Source organism: Nerophis ophidion, linkage group LG23, assembly GCF_033978795.1.
Source record: "Nerophis ophidion isolate RoL-2023_Sa linkage group LG23, RoL_Noph_v1.0, whole genome shotgun sequence".
NCBI classification, from domain to species: Eukaryota; Metazoa; Chordata; class Actinopteri; order Syngnathiformes; family Syngnathidae; genus Nerophis; species Nerophis ophidion.
Window position 1 is genome coordinate 13,486,060 of NC_084633.1, and position 14,651 is coordinate 13,500,710.

Below are 14,651 nucleotides of genomic sequence, written 5' to 3' on the forward strand. Positions count from 1 at the left end.
CCCAAAAAAAGTCTGCGGGCTATAGAGCGTTTTCCATTCGGGCTCCAGTACTCTGGAATGCCCTCCCGGTAACAGTTTGAGATGCTACCTCAGTAGAAGCATTTAAGTCTCACCTTAAAACTCATTTGTATACTCTAGCCTTTAAATAGACTCCCTTTTTAGACCAGTTGATCTGCCGTTTCTTTTCTTTTTCTCCTATGTCCCCCACCCTCCCTTGTGGAGGGGGGCCGGTCCGATGACCATGGATGAAGTACTGGCTGTCCTGAGTCGAGACCCAGGATGGACTGCTCGTCGGGACCCAGGATGGACCGCTCGCCTGTGTATCGGTTGGGGACATCTCTACGCTGCTGATCCGCCTCTGCTTGGGATGGTTTCCTGTGGACGGGACTCTCGCTGCTGTCTTGGATCCGCTTTGAACTGAACTCTCACAGTATCATGTTAGACCAGCTCGACATCCATTGCTTTTGGTCCCCTAGAGGGGGGGGGGGGTTGCCCACATTTGAGGTCCTCTCCAAGGTTTCTCATAGTCAGCTTTGTCACTGGCGTCCCACTGGATGTGAATTCTCCCTGCCCACTGGGTGTGAGTTTTCCTTGCCCTTACGTGGGTTCTTCCGAGGATGTCGTAGTCGTAATGGTTTGTACAGTCCTTAGAGACATTTGTGATTTAGGGCTATATAAATAAACATTGATTGATGATTGATTGATCCATGTCTTTATGGACTTTGCTTTGTGCACAGTCATGTTGGAAGAGAAAGGGGCCCCCGCTCCAAACTGTTCCCACAAGGTTGGGAGCATGGAATTGTCCAAAATGTTTTGGTATCCTGGATCGTTCAAAGTTGTTTTCACTGAACGTCATAATTCCTCCTCCAGCAAACTCTCCCATTTTCTAATAATAAAGTTGACTTTGGAATATTTAGGAGCGAGGAAATTTCACGCCTGGATTTGTTGCACAGGTGGCATCCTATGACAGTTCCACTCTGGAAATCACCATTCTTTAACAAATGTTTGTAGAAACAGTCTCCATGCCTAAGTTCTTGATTTTATACACCTGTGGCCAGGCCAAGTGATTAGGACACCTGATTCTCATCATTTGGATGGGTGGCCAAATACTTTCGGCAATATAGTGTATGTGTAGCTTTGCCGTTTTAGCTCATTTGAGTGATAAGACATTACGATCTAAAAAACTTTGAAAAAGAATCCTGTGTAAAATGAATTATTTGACTGATGAAAGGTTTTACAATAACAACTTTGCAGCCTTAACAGTGAACTAAATCCCCAGGCTTCTTTCACTAATTTAGTCAGGCTGTGAGGAGCCTTTTGGCCTTTATCAAACGCACATGTCCAGCAAGCAGGCCGCCCCGCCCTGTGGAGGCCCCGTGGAATGCCCAGAATGCCTTGTGCTCACTCCCCGAGAGGAGGCCGAGACTCCGCCAAGAGGGAGTTTTAACATGGTGCAACGTTTTCGGTCACGCTACACTGATGGAGCGGCTCGTGAGGGCGAGTGACGTCGGCGCCTTTCCCTCTTCGCCGCATTCCTGCGTGAAAGGCGCTGAAAACATGACGAGGGTTAGCGGAGAGTGGTGGTTTTTTTGGAGCTGCTCCAGTGGAGGATCATCAGGTGGATTCCTGCGGACTGTGTGTGTTTGTAAACAGGCGAGGAACCTGAAGAGCTGCCCGGATTTTGCTGTGGTGGGGCGATGGGTGGGAACGATGGTTGCGCCGTGTCCTGGCACAGTTAGAGGCGGGGAAACAATAAGATGTAACACTCGTCATTCCGCACTGACTCAACACTTCTGGCACCTGCAAGTAAACAAGGAAAGGGTGCTAGTTAACAATTAAAGTACTGTGTTACCATCAACCTTTTGTTCATTTTAAAAATGTTCTGTTTTTTAAGTCACATTTGAATTTTGTTGTGAAATTATTATTATTACTATTAAATTGCCATTCAATCAATTCAATCTAAAATACATTCAATTCATTCATTTATTAAATTTATTTCGTTTTTTAAAGTTTTTTTTTTTTTTGTTGTGAATTTTGTATTATTTTCCTTATTATAATAATATTATTATCATTATTATTGTTACCATTATTTTTTATTATTATCATTAAATACACCGCTTCCCACCTACAGCTTTCTTCTTTTATGTCTCCATTGTTCATTGAAAAAATTGCAAAAGATTAACCAACACAGACGTCCATAATACTGTGGAATTATGCGATGAAAAGAGACGACTTATAGCTGTGAACGGTACTGAAACAAAATTTCATCATTGATTTATAAACTATCACACTGCGTGATCAGTAGTAGTGGAATTCAGTAGGCCTTTAATAATTATTATTATTATGTAATTATTATATTCGATATCGATAAGAATAAGTGCTATCTCATTTCATAATTCAATTCATGATCAAAAATGCAATCCAATTCCTTTATTATTTTTTGGTAAGTTATTTTTTTATTTTCATGTGAATTATTTTGTTATTCTTATTAATATTATTATAATAGTAAAAATAATAATTCCTGTTACCATTATTTTATTATTATCATTATTATTAATTATAATCCAAATAGTATCAAAAATCATTATTATAATTATTAATAATACTAATTTAATTATTATATTCTATATCAATGATAATTAAGAATGAGTGCTATCTAATTGTACTCTTGCATGAAAAATGGCTTTGGGTTCATTCAATCCAAAATGCAGTCCAATTCATTTATAAAAATGTTTAAGTTGAATTTATTTTGTTGTGATTTTTTTGTTATTTTTATTACTATTACCATATTTATTTTCCATGACTGTTCCCATTAATTTTGTTATTATTACTAATAATCCAAATGTTATCCCAAATCATTATTATATTTAAAATAATATTAAGAATACTAATGTAATTATTATATTCAATATCAATAATAATTAGAATAAGTGCTATCAAATTTCTATTCTTGCATGAAAATTTGCTTTGGGTTCATTCAATCAAAAATGCAGTCAATTCTTGTATTCATTTTTTTAAGTTAAATTTTTAATGTTGTGAATTTTTTAATTTATTACTATTATAATACTAGTATTAATTATTATTATTACCATTATTTTTTCATCATTATTATTATTATTAATAATAATAATAATCCAAATGTTATCACAAATCAGTATTATAATTAATATTATTATTAATAACACTAATTATATTCAATATCAATAATAATAAGTGCCATCTAATTTCTATTATTGCATGAAAAATGGCTTTGGGTTCATTCAATCAAAAATACAGTCCAATTCATTTATTCATTTTTTAAAGTTTAATAATTGTTTTTGTGTGAATTTTGTTTTATTTTTATTAATATTATAATATTAATAAAATGTTTATTATTACCATTATTTTTATAATTATTTTCATTATTATTAATAATAATCCATATGTTATTGTTATTATCACATCATTATTATAATTAACATTATTATTAATAATACTAATTATAATCAATATCAATAATAACAAGAATAAGTGCTATCTAATTTATATCATTGCATGAACAACGGCGTTGGGTTCAATCAATCAAAAATAGTCCAATTCATTTATTCATTTTTTAAGTTAAATTTTTTATTTTGTTGTGAAATATTTGTCATGTTTATTAGTATTATAATCATATTAATAATACTGTAATTTTGACACCATTATCTATTATTACTATTATGTATAATCCAAATGTTTGTTATTATCACAAATCATTATTATAATTAACATTATTAATAATAATAAAATCTTATTCCATATCAATAACTATAAGAATAAGTGCTATCTAATTTCTATTCTTGGATGGAAATCGGCTTTGGGTTCATTCAATGAAAAATGCTGTAAAAATGTATGTATTTTTCATTTATTTAAAAAAATATAGTAATTAAAAGGTATAGTCCATCCATCCAATTTCTATACCGCTTATCGTCACTTGGGTAGTGGATAAATATGTCTACAATAAATGTTTTCTCAACTAAACTCATTGTTTTAATTCAGATTTCTCTTCCAACAGAAAATATATATATATATATATTATAAATAAATAAAAAAATAAACTGCTCTAACAGCCTACAATTATTCTTTAGAATATTTCTAAACATGACAGTCCAAATACAATCTAGTAGTTTAGGACTCACCAAACTGTGGTACGAGGGCCATGGCACTTCGGAACACCAGAGGTTGTAAATTAAAAAAACAACAAAATACATTAAGAGTCATAAACAAAAACAGTCCTACAATTTAGGGTGGGGGAACAATACTTGCAGTAAAAAGTTGCAGAGTTAGCTATTTGTATCCTACACACCCCAAAACCAGTGAAGTTATGATTTGCAAATCTTTTTCAACCTATATTCAGTTGAATAGACTGCAAAGACAAGATACTTACGTTGGAACTGGAAAACTTTGTCATTTTTTGCAAATATTAGCTCATTTGGAATTCGATGCCTGCAACATGTTTCAAAAAAGCTGGTACTTGTGTCAAAAAAGACAGAGAAAGTTAAGAAATGCTCATCAATCACTTATTTGGAACATCCCACAGGTGAACAGGCTAATTGGGAACAGGTGGGTGCCGTGATTGGGTATAAAAGCAGCTTCCATTAAAAGCTCAGTCATTCACAAACAAGGATTGAACGAGGGTCACCGCTTTGTGAACAAATGCGTGAGCAAATTGTCCAACAGTTTAAGAACATTTCTCAGTTATTGGAAGGAATTTAGGGCTTTCACCATCTAAGGTCTGTAATATCATCAAAAGGTTCAGAGAATCTGGATAATCACTGCATTGAATGCCCATGATTATGGATCCCTCAGGCGGTACTGCATCAAAAACAGACATCAGTGTGTAAAGGATATCACCACATGGAACATTTCAGAAGACCACTGTCAGTAACTACAGTTTGTCGCTGCATCTGTATGTACAAGTTAAAACTCTACTATGCAAAGCCAAAGCCATTTATCAACAACACCCAGAAACGCCGCCGGCTTCGCTGGGCCCCAGCCCATCTGAGATGGACTGATGCAAACTGGAAAAGTGTCCTGTGGTCTGACGATTCCACATTTCAAATTGTTTTTGGAACCTGTGGAAGTCGTGTCCTCCGAAACAAAGAGGAAAAGAACCATCCGGATTGTTATAGGCCCAAAGTTCAAAAGCCAGCATCTGTGATGGTATGGGGGTGTTACTAGTGCCCAAGGCATGGTTAACTTACACAGGTGTGAAGGCACCATTAATGCTGAAAGGTACTTAAATGCGTCGATTGGTAAGTGTTTGTTTGTGGGTGGCGGGAAAGGCTGGATGTAAATATAGCTACATATGTACATACAGCTAGCCTAAAAAGCATGTTAGCATGGATTAGCTAGCAGTCATCCATCCATCCATCCATTTTCTACCACTTATTCCCTTTTGGGGTCGCGAGGTGGCGCTGGCGCCTATCTCAGCTACAATCGGGCGGAAGGCGGGGTACACCCTGGACAAGTCGCCACCTCATCGCAGGGCCAACACAGATAGACAGACAACATTCACACTCACATTCAAACACTAGGGCCAATTTAGTGTTGCCAATCAACCTAACCCCAGGTGCATGTCTTTGGAGGTGGGAGGAAGCCGGAGTACCCGGAGGGAACCCACGCATTCACGGGGAGAACATGCAAACTCCACACAGAAAGATCCCGAGCCTGGATTTGAACCCAGGACTGCAAGAACTTCGTATTGTGAGGCAGACGCACTAACCCCTCTGCCACCGTGAAGCCCAGCTAGCAGTCATGCCGTGACCAAATATGTCTGATTAGCACATAAGTCAATAACATCAACAAAACTCACCTTTGTGATTTCGTTGACTTTATCGTTGGAAATGCATCTGCTTTGAGTGTCGCAGGATATCCACACATCTCTGTGCCATCTGTCGTAGCATCGCTATCGTCGATAAAACGTGCAGAACAAACGAGGGACTTTCGCATCTTTTGACCACTGGTGTACTTGAATCCGTCGATTGTTATGTGTTTGTTTGGCATTAAATGTGGGTGGAGGGGAAAGGCTGGATGCAAATATAGCTACAAATGAGGCATAACGATGCAATATGTACGTACAGCTACCCTAAATGGCATGTTAGCATTGATTAGCATGCCGTGCTAATCGATGCACACTCCACGTAAGTCAACTTGAATCCGTCCCTGATCGTGTTGTTAGACCCTCCGACAACACACCGACGAGGCATGATGTCTCCAAGGTACGGAAAACAGTCGAAAAGACGGAAAATAACAGAGCTGATTTGACTTGTGTGTGTAATGTGTTTGAGAAAATGGCGGATTGCACGAGTGAAAGCTCTGACAGCGAACAATTGAAAGGTGTTTAAATCGGCAAATTCACCCTTTTAGAGTTCGAAAATCGGTCAAACAAAACATATGGTCTTTTTTCTGCAACACCAAGGTATATATTGACGCTTACATAGGTCTGGTGATAATGTTCCCCGTTAGGTTGAAAATGTGTGGTGCATTATGAAGCCTAAAATACCACAACAGAGACCCCGGACTGTTGAACAACTTAAGCTGTACATCAAGCGAAGAATGGGAAAGAATTCCACCTGAAAAGCTTCAAAAATTGGTCTCCTCAGTTCCCAAACTTTTGCTGAGTGTTGTCAAAAGGAAAGGCCATGTAACACAGTGGTAAAAATGCCCATGTGCCAGCTTTTTTTGCAATGTGTTGCTGCCATTAAATTCAAAGTTAGTGATTTGGAAAAAAAAAAAAAAGACTTTCTCAGAACATTAAATATCCTGTCTTTGCAGTCTATTCAATTGAATATAAGTTAAAAAGGATTTGCAAATCATTGTATTCTGTTTTTGGTAGTTTGAGATGCCACCTCAGTAGAAGCATTTAAGTCTCACCTTAAAACTCATTTGTATACTCTAGCCTTTAAATAGACTCCCTTTTTAGACCAGTTGATCTGCCGTTTCTTTTCTTTTTCTTCTATGTCCCAAAGATGCCACCTCAGTAGAAGCATTTAAGTCTCACCTTAAAACTCATTTGTATACTCTAGCCTTTAAATAGACTCCCTTTTTAGACCAGTTGATCTGCCGTTTCTTTTCTTTTTCTTCTATGTCCCACTCTCCCTTGTGGAGGGGGTCCGGTCCGATCCGGTGGCCATGTACTGCTTGTCTGTGTATCGGCTGGGGACATCTCTGCGCTGCTGATCCGCCTCCGCTTGGGATGGTTTCCTGCTGGCTCCGCTGTGAACGGGACTCTCGCTGCTGTGTTGGATCCGCTTTGGACTGGACTCTCGCGACTGTGTTGGATTCATTATGGATTAAACTTTCACAGTATCATGTTAGACCCGCTCGACATCCATTGCTTTCCTCCTCTCCAAGGTTCTCATAGTCATCATTGTCACCGACGTCCCACTGGGTCATTATTGTCACCGATGTCCCACTGGGTGTGAGTTTTCCTTGCCCTTATGTGGGCCTACCGAGGATGTTGTGGTGGTTTGTGCAGCCCTTTGAGACACTAGTGATTTAGGGCTATATAAGTAAACATTGATTGATTGATTGATTGATTTACACTTCAACTTGCACTGGTTTTGGGTTTTGTAGTTCGATAATATCTGCTTAAGAGTTCTACCAGATGATTTCACGTTACATCACATTCATAACATCATTGTGTATTTGGGTTTAGATTACAGCATGAGAGTTCTTTTCGAAGCCTCTGACTGACAACACAATGGTTCCGCAGCAAACGGGCCTGGAAGGAACTAAAATCCCAGTCATTGTGCAGCTGAAATTTGAAGCCGCCACGCCTTAACTTATTGTGCGGCTCAATGGGGAAAGGAGGACGAGCAAGTGAAAGAAAAAAGTACTGTGGTGCAAAAAAGGGCTACGGGGTTTTTATAGCACTTTTTGCATTTATTAGCCTTCATTAGGAGGTATAGCTCGGTTGGTAGAGCGGCCGTGCCAGCAACTTGAGGGGTTGCAGGTTCGATTCCCGCTTCTGCCAACTTAGTCAATGCCGTTGTGTCCTTGGGCAAGACACTTTACCCACCTGCTCCCAGTGTCACCCACACTGGTTTAAATGTAACTTCGATATTGGGTTTCACTATGTAAAGTGCTTTGAGTCACTAGAGAAAATGCGCTATATAAATATCATTCACTTCACTTCATTATTGAAAATAAAATTCATAAATTAAAAAAAGAGGGGAAAAATACAAAATAGTTTTGAACATTTTCCTGTCAAACACTGTGATTTCCGGTAAAATAAAACTGCTTTTTCTGGTAAAGTTGACCATTTTCCTGGAAAAAAAAAAAAAGTGCGGTTTGGCAAATCCAAGCAATTTCCAAATGCAAAGCTGAATGATGGAATGCAAAAGTGACCTTTCACTTGTAGAAGCACTCAACATGCATCTTTTGTCACGTGTCCTTGATTGCTGCAGAACCAAGTAGGAAATATAGCATGCACCTGGTAAATGGAGTGCTGTTCAGGTCAAATATAATATTTTCCGGATAAATACTGTATAGTTTTTTGGTCAAATATAACATTTTCCTGGTAAATAGAGTGCTGCTCTGGCCAAATATGTTTTTTCTAGTAAGTACTGCATAGTTTTTTTGCTCAAATGTAAATTTTTCCTGGAAAATGGGGTGCTGCTCTGGTAAAATAGAATATTTTCCTGGTAAATACTATATAGCTCTTTGAGTCAAGTGTAACATTTTCCTGAGAAATTGAGTACTGCTCTGGCAAAATATATTTTCTTGGTAAATACTGTATAGTTTTTTCGATAAAATATAACATTTTCCTGGTAAATTGTGTACTGCTCTGGCCAAATATAATATTTTCCTGATAAATACTGTATAGTTTTTTGGTCTAATATAACATTTTCCTGGTAAATAGAGTGCTGCTCTGGCCAAAAATGTTTTCCTAGTAAGTACTGCATAGTTTTTTTGCTCAAATGTAAATTTTTCCTGGAAAATGGGGTGCTGCTCTGGTAAAATAGAATATTTTCCAGGTAAATACTGTATAGCTTTTTGAGTCAGATGTAACATTTTCCTGGTAAATGTAGTGCTGCTCTGGCCAAATATATTTTCCTGGTAAATACTGTATAGCTTTTTGAGTCAAGTGTAACATTTTCCTGGTAAATTGAGTACTGCTCTGGCCAAATATATTTTCCTAGTAAATGCTGTATAGTTTTTTGGTTAAATGTTACATTTTCCTGGTAAATGGAGTGCTGTTCTGGTTAAATATATTTTCCTAGTAAGTACTGTATAGTTTTTTTGCTCAAATGTAAATTTTTACTGGAAAATGGAGTGCTGCTCTGGTCAAATACAATATTTTCCAGGTAAATACTGTATAGTTTTTTTGGTCAAATGTAAAATCTTCCTGGTAAATGGAGTACTGCTCTGGCCAAATATAATATTTTCCAATAAATACTGTATAGTTTGTTGGTCAAATGCAACATTTTCCTGGAAAATGGAGTGCTGCTCTGGCCAAATATATTTTCCTGGTAAATAAATAAATGGGTTGTACTTGTATAGCGCTTTTCTACCTTCAAGGTACTCAAAGCGCTTTGACACTACTTCCACATTTACCCAATCACACACACATTCACACACTGATGGAGGGAGCTGCCATGCAAGGCGCCAACCAGCACCCATTAGGAGCATGGGTGAAGTGTCTTGCTAAGGACACAACGGACGTGACGAGGTTGGTTCTAGGTGGGATTTGAACCAGTGACCCTCGGGTTGCGCACGGCCACTCTCCCACTGCGCCACGCGTATATTTTTTTTTGTAAAATTTTCCTGGTAAATGGAATGTTGCTCTGGCCGAATATAATATTTTCCTTGTAAATACCGTATAGTTTTTTGTCAAATGTAACATTTTCCTGGAAAATGGAGTGCTGCTCTGGCTAAATATAGTTTTTTCCGGTAAATACTGTATAGGTTTTTTTTTGAGTCAAATGTAACATTTTCCTGGTAAATGTAGTGTTGCTTTGGCCAGATATAACATTATCCTGGTAAATACTGCATAGTATTTTTCTCAAATGTAACAATTTCCTGGTAAATGGAGTGCTGCTCTGGTCAAATATATTTTCCTGGTAAATACGGTATAGTTTTTTGGTCAAAAGTAACATTTTCCTGTAAAATAGAGTGCTGCTCTAGCTAAATAAAATACTTTCCTGGTAAATACTGTATAGTTTTTTGGTCAAATGTAACATTTTTCTGGTAAATGGAGTGCTGCTCTGGTCAAATATATTTTCCTGGTAAATACAGTATAATTTTTTGAGTCAAATATAACATTTTCCTGGTAAATGGAGTGCTGCTCTGGTCAAATATATTTTCCTGCTAAATACTGTATAGTTTTTTGAGTCAAATGTAACATTTTGACTGGTAAATGTTACATTTCTTTTGGTCACATGTACCCTCTTTGCTTTTTTTTGTCAATTATAAAAAATTATTTTGGCAAATGGTGTTTTGTTTTTTTTGTAACATTTTTCTGGTAAAAACGGCTTTTGAGTTCACCGTGGCGCAATTGTTAGTGCTTGTGCCTCACAATCAATAGATCCTGGGTTTGATTCCCAGGCTCAGGGCTTTGAATGAAGACTGTTTTTGAGTGAAATGTTGCATTTTCCTGGTAAATAGTCATTTTTAGTCACATGTATAATTTTCATCTAGTAAATAGAGTAATTTTTGGTCAAATGTAAAACATTTCTGGAAAAAAGTGTTTTTTTCCCCCTACTATAAATGCTTCTAGAAAATAGAGTGCTTATCTGGTCAAATATAGAATTTCCGTGGTAAATAGTTATTTGTGGTTAAATGTAAAATGTTCAGTGCTGCTCTGGTCTAATATAACATTTCCCTGTAGTTATATTGAGTGATTTCTAGTCAAATATAAACATTTTCTGGAAAGTATAGTTCTGTTAAACTGTATATTATTTTACGGTACAAAGAACGAGGTGCTTTTGGGTAAAATTCTAGATTCTCTTGGTCAATAACATTTCCCTGGTATATATATGGTCGTTCTTTTTGGTCAAGTTCCTGAAAAACATACTAGTGTTTGGGAGGGTATAATTGACCATTTTCGTGGAATAGCAATTCCCTTTTTTGTTGCAAATTGTAGCATTTTTATGGCAAAATACAGCATTTTTTCTTGCATGATTATACTAAGCAAAACAACAAACCTCTAAAACCAAAGCATGTCATCAATGATATCTGATGAAAATCCGGATTGTTTACCTGATAAAAACCCCACAAAGTGTAATTTGATGCCTCTGCTTCATTCCAGCCAATCTGGATCTGGTTCTGTAGCATCACCTGACTGGGTTAATTCAATACCGTTACCTTGGAAACTTTACTGAAATGCTGAAAGCGCAAAGTTTATAAAAAGTGTTTTCTTACAGGGTGAGCCGGCATGAGTCATACTTCGGATCTTCCTGCCCGAGGGTCCATATGACGGAGGTTACTGCAGCTGGGGGAAATTAGGGGAGACAGTTTGGGATTGGGGGTTGGATGCAGTTTAACAACAGATGGGTTGGACTACATATGGGAATATTAAGGAAAAGTGTCAGAATCCCCCACCTGTCGTACTTTACTTGTCTGTCTGCAGTCATCCATGAGTCAGGACGTCATCATGAGGACCTGGTTCTGCTTGAAAAGTGTCAATAATGATAACTGTGATTGTTTCATCGATATGACAGAAGTTTTGTGTAAAATACACATTGTAACACACAGTAATATTCCCATGTCCAATCAAACAAAAAAGCGTATCAAAAAACAATTTTTAAAGCCAAATATAGCGTTTTCCCAGAAAAATACACTATTTCAGTGGTAAATCTTGACTTTTCCTACAATGCTCACACTAATATTTTATTTCCATAATGTGGAATAGTCTTAATACATAGTTTTTTTGTGGAAAATTTTACTTAAAATTTACTTTCCCCCCCATATAGACAGTTTATAGGCAATTTCATGGAAAAACTATTTCACAGCCAAATACATTTCTGCCATGTTTGTGAATTTTCCTAGATAATATCATGATTTCTCTCACAGAATATAGCATTTCCACAGAAAATATATACAACACCCAAAACCAGTGAAGTTGGCACATTGTGTGAATCAGAAATACAAACAGAATACAATGATTTGCAAATCCTTTTCAACCTATATTCAATTGAATAGACTGCAAATACAAGATAATTAACGTTCAAACTGGAAAACTTTATTTTTTGCAAATATTAGCTCATTTGGAATTTGATGCCTGCAACACGTTTAAAAAAATGGCACAAGTGGCAAAACAGACTGAGAAAGTTGAGGAATGCTCATCAAACACTTATTTAGAACATCCCACAGAGGAACAGGCTAATTGGGAACAGGTGAGTGCCATGATTGGGTATAAAAGCAGCTTCCATGAAATTATCAGTCATTCCCAAACAAGGATGGGGCGAGGGTCACCACTTTGTGAACAAAATGATCGAACAGTTTAAGAACAACATTTCTCAAGAAACCATTGCAAGGAATATAGGGCTTTCACCTTCTATGGTCTGTCAGTAACTACAGTTTCTCGCTACATCTGTAAGTGCAAGTTAAAACTCTACTATGCAAAGCCAAAGCCATTTATCGACAACACCCAGAAACGCCGATGTCTTCGCTGGGCCCAAGCCCATCTAAGATGGACTGATGTAAAGTAGGAAAGTGTTATGTGGTTGGACAAGTCCACTTTTCAAATTGTTTTTGGAAACTGTGGATGTCATGTCCTCCGGACCGAAGAGGAAAAGAACCATCCGGACTGTTATAGGCGCAAAGTTCAAAAGCCAGCATCTGTGATGGTATGGGGGTGTATCAGTGCCCAAGGCATGGGTAACTAACACATCTGTGAAGGCACCATTAATGCTGAAAGGTACATACAGGTTTTGGAGGAACATATGTTGCCATCCAAACAACGTGATCATGGACGCCCCTGCTTATTTCAGCAAGACAATGCCAAGCCACATGCTTCGTAGTAAAAGACTGCGGGTACTAGACTGGCCTAACTGTAGTCCAGACCTGTCTCCCTTTGAAAATGTGTGGCGCATTATGAAGCGGAAAATACCACAACGGAGACCCCCGGACTGTTGAACAACTTAAGCTGTACATCAAGCAAGAATGGGAAATAATTACACATGAAAAGTTTCAAAAATTGGTCTCCTCAATTCCCAAACATTTACTGAGTGTTGTTAAAAGGAAAGGCCATGTAACACAGTGCTAAAAATGCCCCTGTGCCAACTTGTTTGCAATGTGTTGCTGCCATTACTTGCAAAAAAAAATTCAGTTTTTCGCTCCATTTTGTCCACTAAAGACGCCGAGATCATTATCCATGCGTTTGTTACGTCTCGTCTCGATTACTGTAACGTATTATTTTCGGGTCTCCCCATGTCTAGCATTAAAAGATTACAGTTGGTACAAAATGCGGCTGCTAGACTTTTGACAAGAACAAGAAAGTTTGATCACATTACGCCTGTACTGGCTCACCTGCACTGGCTTCCTGTGCACTTAAGATGTGACTTTAAGGTTTTACTACTTACGTATAAAATACTACACGGTCTAGCTCCAGCCTATCTTGCCGATTGTATTGTACCATATGTCCCGGCAAGAAATCTGCGTTCAAAAGACTCCGGCTTATTAGTGATTCCTAGAGCCCAAAAAAAGTCTGCGGGCTATAGAGCGTTTTCCGTTCGGGCTCCAGTACTCTGGAATGCCCTCCCGGTAACAGTTCGAGATGCTACCTCAGTAGAAGCATTTAAGTCTCACCTTAAAACTCATCTGTATACTCTAGCCTTTAAATAGACCTCCTTTTTAGACCAGTTGATCTGCCGCTTCTTTTCTTTCTCCTATGTCCCCCCCTCCCTTGTGGAGGGGGTCCGGTCCGATGACCATGGATGAAGTACTGGCTGTCCAGAGTCGAGACCCAGGATGGACCGCTCGTCGGGACCCAGGATGGACCGCTCGCCTGTATCGGTTGGGGACGTCTCTACGCTGCTGATCCGCTTGAGATGGTTTCCTGTGGACGGGACTCTCGCTGCTGTCTTGGATCCGCTTGAACCGAACTCTCGCGGCTGTGTTGGAGCCACTATGGATTGAACTTTCACAGTATCATGTTAGACCCGCTCAACATCCATTGCTTTCGGTCCCCTAGAGAGGGGGGGTTGCCCACATCTGAGGTCCTCTCCAAGGTTTCTCATAGTCAGCATTGTCACTGGCGTCCCACTGGATGTGAATTCTCTCTGCCCACTGGGTGTGAGTTTTCCTTGCCCTTTTCTTTGGGTTCTTCCGAGGATGTTGTAGTCGTAATGATTTGTGCAGTCCTTTGAGACATTTGTGATTTGGGGCTATATAAATAAACATTGATTGATTGATTGAGTTTCTCAGTTCAAACATTAAATATCTTGTCTTTGCAGTCTTTTCAATTGAATACAAGTTCAAAAGGATTTGCAAATAATTGTATCTTGTTTTTATTTAGGACTTACACAACGTGCCAACTTCACTGGTTTTGGGTTTTTATGAAAATATTAACTATTTCCAGATATTAAACGTTGCATTTTTTAAAGAGCTTTAAACATGTCATCCAACAAAATATAGTTTTGCAGAAACTTACATAATAATTAGAAATATATATCATTATAATTATT

At 38.0% G+C, this 14,651-nt stretch overlaps 1 long non-coding RNA gene across 1 annotated transcript in view; it reads right to left on the reverse strand.

Moving 5' to 3' along the window:
* Nucleotides 1–515: 515 nt before the first annotated feature.
* The window catches only part of LOC133541394 (uncharacterized), an 89,441-nt gene continuing 75,305 nt past the window's right edge, over nucleotides 516–14,651 (reverse strand). The window contains exons 3-7 of the long non-coding RNA XR_009803862.1: nucleotides 11,566–11,631; nucleotides 11,386–11,455; nucleotides 11,224–11,305; nucleotides 4,158–4,183; nucleotides 516–1,800 (exon numbers count right to left, since the gene is read on the reverse strand). This is a non-coding gene — a long non-coding RNA (uncharacterized LOC133541394). The remainder of the gene's footprint in view (nucleotides 1,801–4,157; nucleotides 4,184–11,223; nucleotides 11,306–11,385; nucleotides 11,456–11,565; nucleotides 11,632–14,651) is intronic.